General features: G+C 32.8%; 1 pseudogene; it reads left to right on the forward strand.

The window, feature by feature from the left end:
- The first annotated feature begins 3,631 nt into the window (after positions 1 to 3,631).
- Positions 3,632 to 6,864, forward strand: LOC122318025 (annotated as a pseudogene).
- The last annotated feature ends 1,346 nt before the right edge of the window (positions 6,865 to 8,210 follow it).

The following is an 8,210-nucleotide window of genomic DNA, read 5'->3' on the forward strand; positions in this document are numbered from 1 at the left end:
CATGTGGATTTACTGCCCAGAGACGTATTGCTCTGATACCACCCTGTAACGCCCCCAAATTCCGTTTGGGATCGGACGGACATTTGAAGCGTTGAGACATACAACACAAGGTTACCTGCCCTCGTTCATGACATATAAGATGCAATATTCCTAACATGCATATAACATTATGTAATATTCGCAGCGAATAATTTTTTTTTAGCAATACTATCCACCAAACTGAAAATATCTCAAATACTTAAAACATACTTCATATATAAAGATCCATTGAATAACTAAGATCACAACACTAGTCCAAAATAATTATGATCCAAAAGTACTGGAGATGCAACTCCATCGTACAAGTAGTAATTTAACTACTATATTAACATTAACGACGCATCGTCGTTCAGTCAACTGTGTCTAGTTGGTCAGTTCTTGATCCTCCTTCAGGTCCTGTAACAAGATCTACCATTCGGGGAGAATGGTAGTTGGGACTACCACAGTGAGATTTGATTACAAATCTCAACAAGTTAACAAAAAACTTCCACACAGGCTAATGATGCATGGATGACAGTAAAAGCATAAATTCATAACCAAATTCATAAGTAATTAAAGCATAACTTAGCGTACAACATATCATAATTGACATAACTTAAATTGAAACATGAAATGAACTTGACTTGACATGAACTTGATCTGAAACTTGACTTAGCATGAACTTGCTCTGAAACTTGAATTAACATGAAAAATACATACTCCACAGTTGTTGTGGCCCCATGTATTCTACGTGTAAATACATACTCCATAGTTGTTGTGGCCCCATGTATTGTACGCAAACTTGACTTAACATGAAAAATACATACAAAACAGTTGTTGTGGCCCCATGTATTCTGCGTGTAAATACATACTCCACAGTTGTTGTGGCCCCATGTATTCTACACATCACAATGCAGTTAAATAAATACTCCACAGTTGTTGTGGCCCCATGTATTCTACACAAACTGAATGTACTCAAGATGAAACGTGACTGGAAAACGAAAGGACTGAAGCCCTGACATAACATAATGTGATTTGAACATAACTTGAAATACATGACCAACTTGAGATAGAAACATTTCGTACCATGACATAACATATAATAGACAACATATTTAACATGACATACTTGTAATGTACAGTAATACATGACAGAATATATTATATAACAGATAAAAATTGATGACAAAATAAATTATGTATAATAAACAATTACGTGATAACTTGGCATGGCATGACATATATGATAACATACATACATATACTGTAGTTCTTTTACTTAGCACACATACACAGTAGACTGCTAGTAAATTAAAAACTAACTTACCTCGATCTCCACGTTTCTTATAAAACCTTAAGCGCGATCACAAGGAACTGTAATTAGTGATTCTAAAAGTTAGCATTAAATCACTAATAAATTAAAATATGAAAAAATACTAATTTAAAGAGTAAAATTTCCATTTTACTCTCTGCATGTAGGAAAATAACCGTTTTACCCATAACTTAAGGATTTTGCATACTAACTCCAGATGTCATCAAAATTTAGATACCTCATGTAAATTTTATCCTCAATTCAAATATCAATTTAGAAAAATTTAAAACTAATCACAACTATTAAAACTCCATAGGGCCAAAATTCTCATATGTTATTTCCATTGATTTTTGTTTTCTAACTTGTTTTGATCAACCTTTTGATCTATGACTTATAAATTTGTGATCTTCAAACCAAACCATCACATGGTTTAAACAGATGTCTTAAAACATATATAAGCTTCTAATTCAAGATCACATGGTTAGAAATTAACCAAAACATAAATTTAGCCAAGAACATCCACACTTTGGCTTATCTGAATATCTCTTTGCATAAAATTTCATATCTTTGAAACTAAAATAAAATATCTTCAAAATAATAATATAACATGTATATAAGATGCTTAGGATCCTCCAATAAAATTATCAAAGTCATTAGAATAGGTTTAGACCACCAAAGAGTTAAACTTTCTCAAAACAGAAACTGTTTTTCTTCTTCCAGTTTCTAAGTTTCTAAATCTAAGAAAATATTTCATCAAAACCTTTAATCATGCAACAATACTCAACCAATAGTCATATATACATGTTAACAATACTCCATAAAAATTTCGGGCCAATATCTATCCATTAGCTTGGTCAAAAACTCCAAACTATAACATATTCTCCAGTTTATCTCCCAGAATGACCTCTTTATAGTTTACATAATATTTGACTGACCAAATGATCTTCAAATGAGACAAATAAGATATCCATGTAAACTAAACTCAAAAATGAATAACTTATATGAAGGAGATTTTATGATAATACACTTATAAAAGCTTCGAAATGGGCGTGCAAAAGAACTCCTAAAAGCTGTCTGAGAGAAAGTGTTTGATATTCTTTTAAAGGAACGTGTAAATGAAGATAAGTTCTTGGGTGATGGTTGGAGATACTTATGGATGAGATAAGGAAGATGATAAGGCTGGAGTTGAGAGTTGAGTGTAGTTTTCTCTTACCCAAAATATCTATAAAAGATTATCTCATAATATTTTATCCAATAATATCTACAAAAATCAGCTTAAGATATTTTCCAAATGTGGAGTAGACTTGAAAGAGTAAGGTGGCTAAAATCTTTCCATGTGTCCAAATAAAACTTTCTAACTATCTCCAATAATCAAAAACACCCTCCTGATACCACAGTGAGTAATAACATTAACTATACGATTAATAGATTTATGAAAACTTATAGGGTCTTCACGATATTCTTAAAGTTAATAGAAATTTCACCGTTAAATTTCTAGCGGGCTGTTACAGCGTGCCTGTCTTGCGCCATCATAAGTGCATTGGAAAGCAGATGATCACTGGCCACACATCAGTCCAATCGATACCATGTTTTGTACTATGTTTTTACTTTTCCTAACCGGTGATCTAAAAGAAAAGATTGCGGATCCCTCCAAAAATCATCTCAAGACAATAAATAACAGTGCACCTGCCACTCTCACCGCTTCTAGTGAAGCTGTTCGTAAATTTTTGTGAACGTCTTATTACCGTCTTTTAAGACGGCGTCCCTTGGTAGGTTATGGGTGAAAACCAAGAAATTGGTTGTAAAAATCCACTTTTTTTACTTTTTTTTTATTCACATATTTGCTCTATTATTATTGTTCTGGGGTGTTTATTGGGGAATCTCACATCCTCCTTATGTATCATATTTTCTACCTTTCTAATGAAGTTTATTCACTTGCTTAGAAAAACAAAATGTAATAGGAAGGATATCATGATATAATCTTCATGCAAACTGCTTTATTTTACTTGGAGCATTTAAGGTCTTAATGGATTTCCAGACTCTCTTCCAAACAATAGTAGTAGAGCTTTCACCCTCTACATAATTAGGCTTGCATATTGACACTTTTCAACATGCTGATTTTACTATGAATATACCATTTTTCTGATCTTTCCAAACAATTTTATCATCCAAATTAATAATGCTCGGGGAATCTTCAAAATAACTTCTTGTATGCCAGCGAGAAATTTTCGGACAGTTTAGCCTTGACAGAATAAACAAAAATATATAAAATCTAAATACAAAAACTAATCTTATAAGAAAAAAATTAACGGGAACTATTTTAATTTGAAGTCTTTAAAAAATTAACAAATTCTTGAAAGAAGCTAGCCTCGCACCTCATCTATTTGTGTCTCCCGTTCGTTTTCCCTGTAAACAAGCCACAACGCGGTCTCTCTTTTCCCCCTCTCCAACTTTTCCGTTCCCAAGAATCATGGGCCATGTCTAGATCTTCAATGTCCAGAAAGAGGAGGAGCTTATCCCTGTTTTATCCCTCGTTTTGAACTGCATCATCTTTGGTTCGGATACAGGTACGATACTTACCTATCAACTTAATTGTTCACTTGATAGATAGGCCTACATATATTTGTATCCCCATTATTGGATCTTCATTCTTATTCTCCTCTTGGTTCTCGAGAAAGTTTGATCGGAAAGTTCTTTTCTTGGATTTTTCTCCTCAAATATCGTTCTTGTAGACTTGTGGTGCCTTTTTCTCGTTCTTGGATTTTTTTTGCACAAATCTTGTTCCGTGGCTAAACTGTTGAATTGGTAGGTTTTTTAGGGTTTTAATTGTTTGTGAGCTGTTCGGGCTTTTGTGGCAGTATCTAATGGCCGTTGCTACGGCTTGTAGGCAATGGGGACAAGTGGTAAACAATTTTGGGATAGGCAGATTTAGAGAGTTTGGTGCTTTGACTTCTGTATACGACCCGTTATCTGTTTCTTTGGCTTCGGTTTGTACATATAGGAAATTCGATTGTAGATAAATTTCTGAGCTCGTTAATTCGAACAAAAAGCATTTGTTTCTGTTGACACATTAGCCCTTGTATTTTCATTTCTCTTCCTGTCTTTCTGTTTTGTTCCTTTATTTGGGTGCTATTAATCTATTTTATTTCCGTGAAAGCGCAATGCAGGGAAAAAATGATATTAAGTTGTTTGTTTTGTTTCTGTACATTCCTGGATTGTGGGAAAAAGACATCAACTCTACTTTGCCAAATTGTTGAATTGAGCATACTTGATTGTCCTTCTTATCTTGCATATCCTTCTTTGTGAATTAGACTTGCGTTTTCAAGAGTAATGGAAATAGATGTCAGTTTATTTATTTCTTAGCCTATGTGCTATAATGTGAAATGATGCGTTATTCTTTTAGGCTAGGAGATTAGAGGGACAAGATGTACCGACGAAGCAAGCTGAGGCTATCACAGCTGCCATAATAGAAGTTTTGAATGACAGCTTGGAAAATGTGACCCAGTCTTTTGTTTCGAAGGCAGAGATGCAAAAGGTATTTTTTTTTTCCTATTCATGTTTCTGCCTTCATCAATCTAATTAATTTAAGAGAGCTTTATAAATGAAGCATGTTAAGTATAAAAGTTCTATGTGGTCACAATTGTAACTTCATATTTGGCATCGGTTTATGTCTATAAATTGAATTGATTCAAGAATCCAATATGTCCATATTCAAATCCGAAGTTCAGAGCTCACAAGTATTGACTAGTTTTCAACAGTTGGATGGGACTTTAAGCTTGTGGCTTTTGATAGGATAGTTTCCCTTTTCTTTTCCCCCTCCCTTGCCTGGACAAAGCTAAATGATAATTTAGTGTGGTTTGATCTAGTACTTGTAAGGTGAATATGAATTGTATATGGGTCATGGGTAGCTAGAGATTTTGGATGTTGGTAGACATATCAAGTAACCATTGTGATATTCATGAGTTTGTTCTTCAGATTTATGTATGTATTTTATTCATCTCTACTGAATCACCGATTACTCTTTCAATGCACATTGCATTTGGGCTTTGAGGAACTATGATTTCAATTGAACATCTGCCTTGTCTCTAGGCTCCTAGCCAAAATGGAACATCAGCAATGTAGTGGTTTTCCTGTTTGAGTTTGGGATTGCAATGCAGAAGTGGATCAAACACAGGATTACGCTAATGTTGCCAATTCAAGTGAAAGTTTAATTGCTTAAATTGGGGAAGGAACATAAGAGTGAGTGAAACTCTCTCCTTTTCTAGGCAGTTTTTAACTCAGCACTGATGATTAGATTTGAGCTATAGATCTGGTTGAATTCAGTATCCTTGAAAATAGAAATTTTTAACGTAGCATTTAAATCTCCCTCGATATTATTTTTCCTTTCTGCATAGATCCACTAGATTTTACAGACTTTGGCATGCAAGAACTCAATGAAAGCTCCACTTATTTTTATTTTTTATTTTGTTTTTTTTATTGTAGATGAATATGATATTAGTCAGAAGAATGGTGAAGATAGACACAAGGGGTCCTTTTTGCCACTCTAAACATTACTCGAAGATGTGGTTAAATAGTTTAGGAAATTCATTTTCCTCTTTGGTTTCATTTCTTGCTAAATTCTTGATTACAAGATGAAGGATTTATTGTTGCGATAGCACAAGGTTTCATCAAACCATACAATTTTCATGACTATAATTGAAGCTTCCCTACTTAAGATTCTGTTGGTAATCTCCCTAAATAACAAATAATGCAGGGACACCATTTTTCTTCATTACAACATGAGATTGAAAAGCTGTGAAATGATATAGAGAAGATGTGCAGCGAATTGAGGTCTGGTTTATACTGTTATTATACTATTGATTTCAGTATGATATAATGCAAATAGTTGGCATGTAGATTTTCTTTCAATTTCTTCATTCTGTAAAGAGATTGATTGGGATACAGGTATGAAATCGACAAAGTCACTGTTGGGCAACGGTTGGATTTGAATCTTGAGAGGGGGTAAGCAAAGTGACTGACTTAAATTTAAAGAAACTCTTTTTAAGTTACATATTTTAGATTCAGTGTTGTATTCTTTCCAATACCGGTGCAGGAGGATACGGGATGAGCTAGTAAATCACAATGTTGAAACCACTAACCTCACAAATAAACTTGATCAGGTAAGTGACGTGTTAAACTACGAAATGGTTACACCTTGTTGATTAGCATCTTGAAAAATATCTCTGAATTATTTATGTATATTCTTTGTATGCCATTAGGAAATTCATGCTCTTAGGGCCCATATGGAAGCAGCAAAGTATGATGTGATAAAATACTGCATAGGTACCCATGTTTCCATATCTACCATTGGCCTTACTGTAATCCGCATCTTGATGTAGATGTGTTGTATTGTATTGCAAATCAAGTGACATAACTCAAAACGATAGTTCATTCCTTTGAAGCTGTTGATTATTTGAACAGAAGGAAAATGAATAGAAGTAAAAATAAATAAATAAATAAAAATTGAACTGTAGTGTCAGTGGAGCTCAACGACAGTATTTTGGGTTAGGTATGTTAGTTATTACGAGGCAGATGAACCTGAAAAAAGAGAAATGGCTGAAAATAAAAGAGTGGATCCTTGATACCTCACGTTGTTTGGCAGTGAATGGCCAACACCCAAAGGTTAAAAGGCATGTTTGAATACTTGGAATATCTTATAACTTTGTTTTGGACACTTGGAGTATCTCATAATTTTGTAAATAGTGGTGAAATGGCTTAAGTGAAGATGTTTTATTGGATTTAGGAAAATGAGAAAGAAAATGTTTAATAAAAATATTATAAAATTAAAAAATTATTTGAATATAATTTTTGTTTTAAAGTTCGTAAAAGTTTTAGTGATTTGTGTTGAAATAATGATTAGATGAGAAAGTTAAAAATTTGAAATTAAAAAATATTTTTTATTTGAATAATATTTGTGAATGAAAGTAGAAAATTTTTTCGAAATTCCCGTGATATCCAAGTATGCCCTAAAGACAAAAGTGGGTAAAGATGAGCCCGTTTTGATAAAGGTCCTCTTTAATTTTTACTCAAACACATTATATAGTTTGGAGAGATATATAATATACAGAGTTTACGGGATTAGGTGCAATGTTTTGAATATCGTTTCGTTGGCCATTTCAGTTAAGGTACTAAAACAAAATATTTTAATACTGGTACGGTTTTAGGATAATCTCTATATAATAAATTAATTATATATATATAAATTATATTTCAATGGAAGTCTTAAAAAATTAAAACACATTTAGAAAACTTAGAAATATTTCTAAGTTAAGTAAATAGTCTTCAAATATGAGAATTGGAGTGAAAATTATGAAAAAAATAAAATTTTTACATTAATTATAAAAATTTACTAATTTTGGCCAGTACCAATACGGCCGGTACATCAAAAACTGGTCGGTATTAATTGAAATAGGCCAATATGATTGGTATTTAACCTAGTATGAAATAAATAATTTTTTATACTAATCACTATTTCAGTACGAGAAATTTGAGCTGTACCAATCGGTATGGCTAGTATGAAATTTAAAACATTGATTAGATGTTATTGGTAGGTATTATGGATTAGAACAAGTACAATAGGGTTCGCACGGATATATTCTCATCACAAGAAATGATACATTTATCGAGAATGCATTCCGACAAAAACTACTGATTTTCATTTATTTTTTACTTAATTGTTAAGGAATTATTTTAAAATGAGTTTGTGAATTTTTTTTTCTTTTTTTTTTTAAATGTTTGAAAAAGGGATTTAAAAAATGCTACTCTTGGTCGCCCTAGCAGAATTGTTCTCAACACACCGGATCGTTCATCCAACCCGACCGAAAGCAACACTAAGAGCCAT

The sequence above is a fragment of the Carya illinoinensis genome, chromosome 8, assembly GCF_018687715.1.
Source record: "Carya illinoinensis cultivar Pawnee chromosome 8, C.illinoinensisPawnee_v1, whole genome shotgun sequence".
NCBI classification, from domain to species: Eukaryota; Viridiplantae; Streptophyta; class Magnoliopsida; order Fagales; family Juglandaceae; genus Carya; species Carya illinoinensis.